This window comes from Adiantum capillus-veneris, chromosome 4 (genome assembly GCF_014529385.1).
Source record: "Adiantum capillus-veneris isolate H3 chromosome 4, ASM1452938v2, whole genome shotgun sequence".
In the NCBI taxonomy this organism is placed as follows: Eukaryota; Viridiplantae; Streptophyta; class Polypodiopsida; order Polypodiales; family Pteridaceae; genus Adiantum; species Adiantum capillus-veneris.
This window is the reverse complement of record NC_140934.1, coordinates 102927221-102939803: the sequence shown is the minus strand read 5'-3', so window position 1 is coordinate 102939803 and position 12583 is coordinate 102927221. Positions and strand designations below refer to the sequence as shown.

Sequence of the window (12583 nt, the reverse complement as noted above, 5' to 3'; positions counted from 1 at the left end):
CGTGCATGCATGCATCACAGAAGCATGCCAAGTTTCTTGTTGCAAGGTCTCTTGGATCATGCGGGTTGTGACCACAAAAAGCATGCTGAGAGTAAGATTTTTCCACAGTGCCTGAATCTTGATACCTGTCGGAAGAGTCCCCCATAGCACCTTCTAGTGAAAACCTTCATGAATTCGGGCCACTTTAAATTCCAAATGTTCTTCATGACTTCAAGCCATCGAGCTTTTGACCATTGTGACTTCCACTTTTGTTCAAGGGGGCGACCCAATCAGCTTTGTGCACTAACTCTTGGTAAATGCCCTTGGTTTGAGGTTTTTAATAAATGCAATTCTTGGGCCATTTCCAAGATTTCCACTCAAAAGAAGAATCCCAGACCAGCATCAAAATATTACCCAGGACTGTCAAATCTGCTGACAAGTATCTTCTCAGTGCCATCAAGTTGAATTTGGGCATTCAATCGATCAGAGAGTTTCCAACACTTGTTGTTTCTATCCCATAAGTGAATTAACTATTGGAGCCCTTTATTGTCCACCCTTCTTGCAATATCTCTCCAATAAGAGTTCAAGGTTACACCAACAGCTTACATAGCCAAGGGGTCAAGTGTGAGATGGAGTTTTGGAAGTATCTAGTTAATTCATCCCATTCCAATACCCAAGTTGATCTATTGCACTTTTGTACCAGCTCTTTCATGATGCCACCCAGTCTCAAGCTAGACCAACTTGGGGCTACTAGTTTGGTGTGCACCTCGATCCCTTTCCATTGACCACCTTTAGACCAATGTTTTGACTTGTCTATCATATCCTTAGTCATGATAGCCCAAGACTGGTCTTGTTTGGCTAATGAGACCAAAAAATTTGCACATAGGGCCTCGGCTTGTACAGCTGGGTTGAGAATTGTGAGGCCATCTTGAAACACCAGTCGAGTGATGACGTCCCACTTTGCCCATTGCCATGGTAGCAAAGCTTTAGTGTTGTTCCTCCATAAGAATCTCTTAACAGGTTTCAAAAATTCCTTCCAATTACATTTGGCTTTTCTGAGGAGCGGGCTAGTGAAGGCACTGTAAGGAAGCATAAATAAATTGATGACTTTGATGAAACTTGAGAAGGAAGCAACACATACTCCAACCTTCTCATTTTTCTCTGGATCTTTTCCAGGACCCACTAGAACCTTTGTTTGTGTGTAACATTCACCCTCAGGGGATGCCCAAATGTCAAATAAATCCTTCCTCTAGACACAATCTCCCCTGTCTAAACTGATGGGTCAAACAATTCGTTTTCCATTAGGGAGATCAGTCTAGACTTCTCAATACTACACTTTGACCCCAAAGCCATAGCAAATGCTTGCACAATCTCAAGCGCCTTCCTAAGAACTTGAGGGCAGGATTTCAAAAGAGGAGGGAGTATTCTGCAAACATCTTGGCCAGGATTTGGTCGTTGTTGGGCAAAGTTAAACCTTGAATTTCCCCCTGCATAGGAGCACCTTTGAGCATCGTTATATGAGGATGCGACCCAATAACAAAGAGCAGAGGTGCTAGGGGTCATCTTTGCTTAATAGATCATCTGGCTTTGAAGGAGCGCACAATTCTTTTATTTAACAGTAGCTCAGATTGGCTTTGAAGGAGCCCACAATTCTATCATTGAACAGTAGCTCAGATTGGATGCTTGCACCTAGAGTTTGTATAAGTCAACAAAGGCAAGGCCCAAATCCCAGTGATTTCATGACTTCTTCAATGCAGGACCACATAATCCTATCATATGCCTTGTCCACCTCTAGTTGAAGCAGAATACACTCCTGCTTCGTGAAGGTTGCGTACTCAATGTCAACCATTGCTACCAAGATATTGTCATGTATTGACCTTCCTTTGATAAACCCGTACTGAGGAGGGAATATGATTTTGTCCAAGAGGGGGGCAATTCTAAGAGCGACTACCTTGGCAATAATTTTGTTTGCTACAAAAATCATAGTTATGGGTCATCGGTGCTTAAGATGTGAGTAGAAAACCATTTTTGGGATAGGTTTGATAAGTCCTCTTCTCACGCTAGGATCCAGCAACCCCTTGACTAAATCTTGGCTATCCATTTTTGTGACTGGACCTTGAGGTCATCCCAAAACTCCCTGAAGAATTCAATATTCATACCATGCGAGCCAGATGACTTCTCCTTGCCAAGATCTTGTAATCCATGCGAGCACTCCTCTTCAGAAAAGGCCCTCTCAAGGTGATTGTCTTCTAGTTGAGGAATTTCCCTTTTGACACTCTCAAGCAAGGTCGCTCTGGCTTCATCCACTTCTTGAGAGCGGGCCTCTGGTTGGCCAATGATTTGGCTTAGATGATCAAGCATCATCCTAGCCATTTTGTCTTAGTCTTATGTAGTGTAGTTAAGTTAAGTTAAGTTGGACCTTACATCAAGTCAGAAATACCAATGGCATATAGACACATGTTAGTCCAGCCAATTAGCATGAGCCTCAAAGTACCATACAATAATAAAGAGTCTTTCTTTAAAGATAATCAATCAATGATTCCTATTTTTATGTCAATGTAGTTAATGCTATGGATTAGTACAATCTCTCAAAGAAACAAAACGAGGAGACCAAGCCCATTGAGAGAGATGCAAAATTGGATTCCCAAGGGTAACAAAAATTCCCATCCATTATCTTCAAGGGAATTCTAAAAGCTAAGAAGAAACACCAAAAGTAATATTTGAAGGGCAAAAGAGTCATGAGGAGCATATTATGGAAAAGAACACAAGTTTTCTCAACAAGTGAAGGAACAAATTTCCAAGGTACGAGAAGAAGATTTATATTCTGTGTGCATGAGGTGACATGGTCATCTGCAATTGTAGTTGCGACAAAAATCAAAATAAAAAAATTAGGGTATGTGTAGATTACAAGAATCTAAGAATGCAGCTAGTAACATGATCCATTGCCACAACCTTTCTATGACAACCTACTTTGAAATAAAAAATGGCCCACCAACATTTCAAACTGGGTTTAGCAGGTGTTTGAACCTTATTTAACAAAATTCATGAGTATTACTTGACAATTTTAAGATTTCAAAAACTTAGATAATGTTGTAAAGCACGTCACTTTATGCTTTGAGAAATGTAAAGAAAACGGAGTTTCCCTCAATCCAACCAAATGAAATAACCAAGTGACTATTTTTGGGAAATGTAATGATCCAAAAAACGACTAAAACTTGATCAAAAAAGACGACTACTATCATAAAGCACCAATACACACAAACATTGGAGAAGTATCAAGATGTAGAGGACTCATATTATGGCATGGAAGATTCCACTTAAATGAATTGGTCCAAAAGCATGCGAACATACTGCCATGGAAGAAGATGCGTACACAATTTTTGTGGATGCATCACACATTGCTGTTTGGAAAATTTTTATGCAAAAGTAAATTATATAAATTAAGGTATAGGAAAATGCATTATGCAAGTAGAGTCTTGTTTTAAGAATAAAGAGGGTATTCTTACTGAAAGTGACAAGACGTAGGTCCCAAGGCTTAGAGCCTAGGCTATGAGCCTATGAGAATGAGTCCTAGGGCTAGCCCTCTCCCAAGAGTTGTATGCTTGCTAAAGGATCATATCGATAAGGAGCATAGTTGGCCTATATATGAAGTTCGTTGGGTTGACCATCAACATGCTATTATAGTCCCTTTTTGAGAGTTTGGAAGCTCTTAGGTTCTCTTAATGGTACTAGACTAGTTTAGTTTGAATTTCTTGCATAGGATAGCTCAATAGAGCCAACCTCAAGCACATGGTGCTATAACATAGCACTATCACTTGTATGGTAGCAACCCCTACAAGGCAAGGAAGCAAGGAGTTGAGTTGCAACAAACTAGGTGAGGATGATACTTGATCAGGTCACCCTGGACTAGCAATGAGGACATTTTGACTCAATTGCACGTCTGATTGACTCCTTCAAGGCACAACGTCTCTTTCTCTCTCAAAGAAATGCATCTCACAATTTCAACCAAAACCTTTTGAGTTCAAGTTTTTAAAGGCTTATTAAAGCTTGAAAGCCCTATTTCAAGGGGCCCTCCAATTACTCATTTGTTCTTAATTACGCATTTCTTCTTATGAATAAATAAGTAAAAACTTGTGTTGTATTAGTTTTATGTTGCATGGATTTACCAAAGAAATAGAAATTTATCACAACTGCAATTAGCAATTTACACAACGGGAGGTAGGGTTCTTATTGGATCTAATCAAGTGGCTATAAAGGTAAGCTTGATCATATAGAGGATGTAAGGCATAAGTTTCTTGGTGAACCTTCTCAATTCATACCACATTGTACAATTATTGATGTTCTCTTCATTTTTTTTATCCCACTTGAAGGTTCTAGTTTTTAATTGAAGGAGTTTGAACGATGTCAACAATCATTATGGTCTGATGGATCAACATGCGTTTATGAAACTTTGAGAGTCAAGTGATTGAAGATAATTTTGTGTTACTAAATGCCAACTTTATGAAGTTCACTAAGGTGGATAAGACACTTATGGTGCAATCAATAGCACATTGCTTTGTGGATTGGACCAAAGATGATAAAAACTCAAAAGAGGTCTATTGCATTCAAGTTTTGTACATGATGTTGGAACTTAAAATTCTTAGAGGATTGTCTTGGACTTTGTTTCTCCAAGGAGACGATTAGCAATGCAACAAGAATATGGTTAACACCTTTCTCCACAAGTGGACAAACGTGTTTTAGATATGCTGACACTAGATGCTTGCTGTCCAACAAAGACAAGTATGGAACTTGAATGCAAGGCCTACAAGCGGACAATGTCTCTCACTTGCTATTTTTCAAACAAGCTATTGTCCTCTTATCAAAACCAAAGAGTTTGATAAAGACAAGATTGACAAAGTTTAAGACTAAGGCAAGGCAAAAGCTTAATTGAAACCTTCAATATGGTAGCACATGGTGGGCCCACATAATCTTGTTAGAATACATAGCATCATCAATGGATTCTTGTTGGCAGTCAAACCAGATGGGTGGCCTTCTAGTCGACCTCTTCATCTTGAGACCCAAAATTTTGATGACCATTATTTTTTGGAAAGCTTTGTAATTTTATGAGATTCTTTGATTTTATTAAGATCACCTTGAGTCTGTATGTGAGCTATGTCCGAGTTGTGTATTTTATAAATGAGTCAGAGCTTTGTAAAGCCGGTCACTGACCAATCAAGCCCTAGGTATAAGAGTCATTTTTGTAAAGTGGGAAAGGACACTTATCATTATCAAAAGGCTTGAGTTTTGGAACGTGCGACTGAGAGCGGCTACTCTCATGCGCCTTGTAATCAACATATCTTGAGCTCTGGTAATCACATTTCAATTCCAAAACTTGCAATGTGTTTCTTATCTATTGCTCGTTCATTCAAGTATAATCATTCAATTCTACTGTGAATTATGACTACATGTTAGTAGGCTAAAACCTCCATTTTTGGGTGCGTTAATGACTATTTTTGACATTCCGACCATAGGAGAGTGTTCCTAGACCATAGGGCGACCTTCTTAGTATGTGATGTTGCGATTTTCAAGACCTTGATCATGATGGATTGTGATATGATAAAACATAGGTAATTTTCCATATCCAAGAGTGATAGATTTGCTGGTACTAACATTTGGTGTCGTTATCGGGAAGCGGTTCCCTAAGGTAGAGGAGTAGAGGATGCTTTGGTAAGAGTAATTTTATCACTAATTTTTCTAATTGTGTAAGATTTTGAGTGTGTTACCTCAATGTAGTGTAATTGGATATGTGTATGGCATGATTTTGAGTTAATTCACCCCAAAACCCCTCAATTTCACTTCTATTTCTACTAATCTCACACTAACTCTTACTAATTTCGCTTCATTTTCATGCTAATTTCACTAACTTTTGACTAATTTCAAAAATCTAACCACTAACATTTTTGATGTGTGATGTATGTTTAATCCCCTTATAAGAGGTAAAATCATCACTCTAATCAAGTTAATTGTGCTAATTTGTACCTAATTTGAGTGTTTGAGTGTTTTATTTTTAACCTACATTGGTCAATTTGTGAGCCGATTTGGTGGTGCACGCACGTGTGTGTAATGATGTGTCTTTGCGTGGAGAAAAGGAATAGCTTGGAGTGTGATTACAATGTAAGTACACTCATTTGATCATTTCAATTCTTGATTAATTAATTTGGTTCAATGTGATAACCACTCACTAAAATTAAGTGTGTAAATCAATTGACCTACACTTTGCACCTAATTTGATTTCTTTGGAATGAGATTGATGGTCAATTTTGACTAATGAACCTTGTATGTAACAAGATAATGCTTAATTATCATCAAAAATTCATGTCTGTGTAAAGATCAATGTGTGTATAATGCACCAAAAAGAAAAAAAACTACCATAAAATTCAAGTATGTGTGCACCTAATCTTGAGTCTGTGAATGCATAGAAATTGAGAAAATTGATGATATGTGAATGTTCAATCATGTAATTGATGTGAATGTTAGGCAAGTCCAATCATTGGACATGCCTAATTGACAAACAAATTGGGCAAAGATTGAGTGTGTGTGCCTAATTGAAGGCCACTTAATTCAATGATTGATTGTCAATTGAGACACCCAAATGCTTTTTGACTGTGAATATGCATCAAACGTGTGTGCAAGCATTAAGGATACGCCTAATTGCATTGTCAATTGAGCTCAATTTGAATTTTTGTGCTAAATTTTGGAGTGTGTGCATTACTTGATTAGGTCACATTAGTGTTAATTTTTGACAAATTGAGCATGCATGCATTTTCTTATGTGTGATCAAGTATGCAATTTTAGCATTGCAATGTGAAGTTAATGGATTAATTGCAAAAAAATTCGGCCTAAATCTGGTGTGTATGCCAATCAATGGCACGTGCAATCCAATCTGTGAATGAATAATTGATACTTTTACCAATTATGATGATAAATTGGCCAAATAGTTGATGTGTGTATCACAAATTGGTTTGAAGATTGAGATAGATCACTCAATTGATCCTCGATTGTGAATATTTTTAGTGTATTGACATGCTAATGATTGATCAATGTGGTGAACATAACAATGTTGTATTTATTTGTGTGTGTAATTGTGGCCGGAATGCACTCATGTGTAGCCATGCAAACCAAAAATCACAAATCTAAATGACTTGGATGATTAAAGAAATGAGAAATAATCAACTGATATTGTAATTTGATAATTGATTGAATTAATCCAAGAAAAAAAATTAACTCATTTTGTGTGTGCGCATTCCCAATTGATGGAACCGAAGTCAATTTTTTGCGTAAAATTTCTCAAATTCAAAAGATATGTCCAAGCAATCCTCAGTTGCAAGTCATATGGATTGGCATTGTGCTTAAATGTTACACCATTTAGATGAGTGTGCACTATCAATGGGGTCAAGAGTGGATCATAATAGTTAATTGAGGCCAAATGGACGATCGTTTTCATAATGTGTTTGCAATTAGTGTTTCATTGGTGGAAAATGGCATTCTTCATGAAAAAATTTGGACTTAATTTTTTCGTGCTCACCAATTAGCTGCATGAAAATGGTGTAAAATTGAGCAATAAAATTTTTGTGCATGCTTGGGCATCAACCTTATATTCTTTGATCTATCATTGACAACATGAGTCTGTGATTTTTGTGGAAGTATGGAGGAAAATTAAGGTCTCATTATTGTGAAAGTTCCCGTTTGATATTTTTCCCTTCTCTTGGTTATTGTGGAAAAATCTCCCTCTCCCTTGCTCTCACAGTGTGGGAAACCCCACTTCCCTTAAAGGCAATTTTTCGAAAAGAACTTTTTTAAAATAAAAGGGCACGCACAAATTAAACACTGCCCAATGATGGCACGCTACTTGCTAATCAACACACACACATTGCACCACTTATATCACAAGCAAATAAACACAGATCATGCGTGCCCTACACGATTATTGGGGACCCATGACATTTAGAGCTGAAAACGTTGATGTTGAAGACCTCCAGCTCATCGACTCAGCTTTTAGCTACCTTTTTGAAAATTGTTTCATTCACTAGTGCCCACCAAATTTGCTCCTTTTATCCCACTTGGATCCACTGACACTCAATCAACACCTTTCACCTCGGTCCCCTAGAAAATCACTACTGGTTGCTCATCATCGCATGCTAAAATCTCAAAGTTTGCCAATTGTGGCACGTCTAGCTCGCAACACACACACACACACATTCACACTCTTTACTCTGCTTTTTCCTTGCTTGACTTATCCCACTCAACCCATCAAACACACACACACGAATCATTCAAGGTCTATTGCCTTGCTCTACAGCATGATGTACATCAAACCATGCGGTTGCCTGCCCTGGTTTGCACATCGATGCATAGAACAACTGCCTTCCAACTCTGCTGTAGGATGCACCGATTCCCTCTTGCACACACCATCCCCTCGTTGCACCCCTTACCGTCGCCCTTCTTCCCTACACCCGCCATCCTCGACCCTCTACACACATGTTATCGCAACAGGGAATAAAACCTTAAAAAAAGATAAATAAATTTTAAGCCTGACGTTTTTTTTGCCATTTAAAGAGTGTTCCCACCCTCACACCAAACACACACCACCACACCATATTGAAAATATTTCCTGAGATTTGAGTGCTTTGGCTGAAGCCGATGTGTGTTTGTAGGACATGATGACATCAAGATGAGAGTGTTCTTTCATGGCTTTGTGAACTAAAAAATAATTGATGGAGAGTGCATTAGCGAGTAGCTTATCAAAAACACACTTGATGAGCATTTGAGAGAGTTGAAGTTTGAAGCTCTCTCATTTTGATGACAACATTTTTTTGTTGTGATGGCAGCTAGACTTGAGAGCATGATTACCAAGGCCATTTTCTTACTCTTCCTTGTTGCTTTCTAATTAAAATTGCATATATTAGAGTATGAGAAATATAAGCATTCAAATGATTTGAACATGTTTTCATGGAATGCATAAACAATGCAAGATTTGTGGGTCATGACAGCTTAGTGCTTGTTTTGAATGTAAATATTCGGCACTAACCTTGAGATATTGGCATTTAATTTTCATTTAAGTCAAAATTTCATTCATCATTTGCTTTTCTTTCTTTGCTATAAGGATATATTTGCTATGTATAAGCAAGGGTATGAGCAATGAATGTGTGTCTTGATTGAGCAAACAAAAGATATTGTTGGACTAAAAATTTTATTATATGCTTGCTTTGATTGACATTCTCATTGCATTAAATGAAAAATTCTTTTTGCATGCATATGGGCTTCATTTGAGAGCTACATTGATGATTTGTTTTGTGCTTGAACTTGGCATTGTTTTCTCATTTTTGGTGCTTAATATGAATCAAAATCTTGCATAGCACTAAAATTGAGCTTTTGTTTTAATAATGGCCATAAGATATCCTTTTGGATTTATGATTGAGCATGACATTTTGGTGCTTGATGTGCATGTATAAATGCTTTGGCACTGGCAATTGAGATTTTTTTGAAGGGTTGTGGACAAACAAGAGCTTTCAATTGATCTAAGGAGGGTTCGGCATTGCAATATATTGCAATATTTGGCTTTCAAGAGCCACTTCATTTTATTTGAAGTTTCATTATTTCTAGTTAATAGCTTGATCTAAAATTGCACATTTCATTTAAGCTTGCAATCGATCAACTTTGAATCATTCACGAGAGGATTTTAACATTGCAAATTTGCTTATTTAGAAGCATTTTCTCTCTCACTGTTTATGTGTATGCATACATTTGCTATCATAGAGAATCATATGCATAACCAAAGGCAACTTTTTTTCCTAGGGTTTTTTTCCTTTGACATATTTGGGTATTTGAGACACTAGCATTAGGATTTCAATAATGTTTTTTGTGTGTTTTACTTGGCTTTCAATAAATGGTTTTTTGGAGCTTGTGTTCACTAACACTTAGCTTCAAGGCTTGCAAGGCTTACAAATAAAAGGAATCAAGAAGCCTCTATATGCACAAAAGTGGATGTTTTGCTCAAGAATGCTCAAAAGACGAATAGGTGAAATCCTTCCATGCTATGCTCTTTTTTATCTCTCCACTTCTTGAATACTTGGACTAAGTGAATTTTCTTCTAAGCTATAGTTCCTTTCATTTTCAAAAGCTAGGCATCCATGAAAATTGCAACACTTTACTTTGTGAATATTAAACAAGTTAGAAATTTGGCTTTATGTGTGATAATCATGGGTAATTAGCATTGACGTTAGGTTAATATAGGATCATTTCTCATTAGTCCTAAACTCCTAATGATTTTTTAAGTACTCCACTTATTTCTAACATGACCTTGGGTATGATTAGGCTTAAGTCTTTTAGTCTATTTTCCATAAGCACTCTCATGAGATGGAAGCAATTAAAAAGTGCTAAAAATTGAACAAATGAATCAAAAAAGAGTAGTAAATGCTACTAGACACATGAAACGAAACTTTTATGTTATATTTGTATCTATGTTAGACCTAGCGTCTTATTGGTACTTGGCAAGCCAAGGGAATCACCTTGGCTCGCTTGGTCAAGGCCCTAAACCGATGCCCTAGGAGAGGTTATTCATTGCCTTGGTAAGCTAGTAGACTTATGGAACACCTCCTTGAGGGTTCAAGGAGCCAAGAGCCATAGCTTGACTTGCCTTGGGGTGGTCGCCTTGTGATATGCTTTACTTTCTTATATGAAATGCTAAACAAAAAATATATTCTATGAGCTTCATTAAACACTAAGTAATAATGTACTAACGGCTTAAGAGCTTCTTTGTGGCCCATAGACATGATAGACTTGGATGCTTTATTAAGATTGATCGTATGATTTTTCCACTAGTAGGTTTATGAACTTGCATTAGCCTAGAGTCATATTTGATTGTTTGCATTACATGCATAAATCAAACATTTTAGTGGTTTAATCTTCATAATAGTTTAGATGTTTGTTTGCTTTATGTGATTTAGTTTTTAGTTATGATGGACCCATCTTTTAGAAGCAAAATTCATTTTGCATGATTTATCATTGTACTTTATGTTCTATTCGTCTTTGTTGGCCTTTAATACTTATGACTTGCTTTATGATTTGACATCTCAATATTCCTCTAAGGACGTAATTTTCACCATGTCACCGTGTTCTGCTTCAATGGTACACGAGGACGTGCGCCAAATTAAAAGAGGGGGAATGTTAGCAATGGCTATAACACAAGGACCAACGATACACTAAGCATAGGAGGACATGCTATAATTTTTTCTATTAGTCTTGTATAGCTTTAGGATTACATTTATAAATCATATGGAGGTGAGTCTAATTCATTGTAATAGATAAAGGTTTGGAATCCATGTTTTTATAAGAAGCTCTTATATGCAAAGAGGATTCATTCTTGAGTAGTCATTCTTAAGAGCTCACTGTAGTGAGTGCTCAATCTATGGATGGCATAGCCTTGAGCTTAATGCCCACGCTTAGAAGGCTAATGCTAATCTCTTGTAGTTAGAGTAGATCTCGCTTGATTAATTTAATCTTATTTTGCTCATTAATCTTGTCTTCTCTACATTTCATTAATGTCATGAACTAGTTTTACACTCTCATTATTTTAGATTTGAGAGAGGTAATAACTTCTTGTTTGATCTAACACTCTTCTACCATGAGTATTTAAATTAGTTGATGACTTCTCTAGTTCTCTTGATTAGTGTGGTGTGTGTACACTTTTGGTCATGGAATTAGAGTTTGTGCATAATTCTGTGTTTAAGTGTCTGAAGGTTTAAGAGACTTAAGCTCAATGCCACTTGTATGTGATATGATTACAGTACCTTGATTGGCATGTAATGATTAGAGAGGCCAACTTCAATGCAATTAGTGTGCGCTTAGATCATGGATGCTTTTGTTGATGATTGTGCTCTTGTGACTCGAAAAGATTGACAAGTCAAAATTTTGTGGACTTAATGTTTGTAAGAGTTACTTGATTAGTTATTAGAGTGTGACTTAATGTTTGTAAGAGTTACTTGATTAGTGATTAGTCAACTCCGACAAAATTATTAATCCGAAGAGAGCATCACCTGGCTACGGCATGGAAACATCACACAGTGAAGTGTGAGACGCCATCACACACAATGAGTAAGAGGATTCAAGAATGCTTCTCCAATGCATCCAGAGATTAGCCATGGCTAGACTAACTCTAATTTCACCCTCTTATCACTAATCAAGTAACTCCTACACACATCAAGTCCACCAAAGTTCAACTTGTCAATCTTCTCGCATCACAAGAGCACAATTATCAACACAAGCATCCATGACCAAAGCACACACTATTGCATTAAAGTAGGTCTTTCCAATCATCACATGCCAATCAAGGTACTCGAATCATCACACACAAATGGCATTGAGCTCAAGGCTCTTAAACTTCACACACTTTAGCACACAACTATGCACAAACCTTGATAACATGATCAAGAGTGCACACACCACATTAATTAAGAGAATTAAAAAAATCATCAACTAATTGAAATATTCATGGTAGAAGAGAGTTAGATCAAAGCAAGAAGTCATTACCTCTCTCAAATCTAGAATAATGAGAGTGTAAAACTAC

General features: G+C 37.1%; 1 protein-coding gene across 4 annotated transcripts in view; it reads right to left on the bottom strand.

Moving 5' to 3' along the window:
- LOC147459717 (uncharacterized) overlaps window positions 1-12583 on the bottom strand; it is an 83380-nt gene that overhangs the window by 13665 nt on the left and 57132 nt on the right. Inside the window, exon 3 of one of the 4 annotated variants that reach the window (XM_086510933.1) lies at window positions 12189-12207. The exons of the other annotated variants lie outside the window; for them this stretch is intronic. The gene's annotated coding sequence lies outside the window, so the exon portion shown is untranslated. Of the gene's footprint in view, window positions 1-12188; window positions 12208-12583 lie in introns of those variants that run through there. 4 annotated transcript variants of the gene reach the window in all.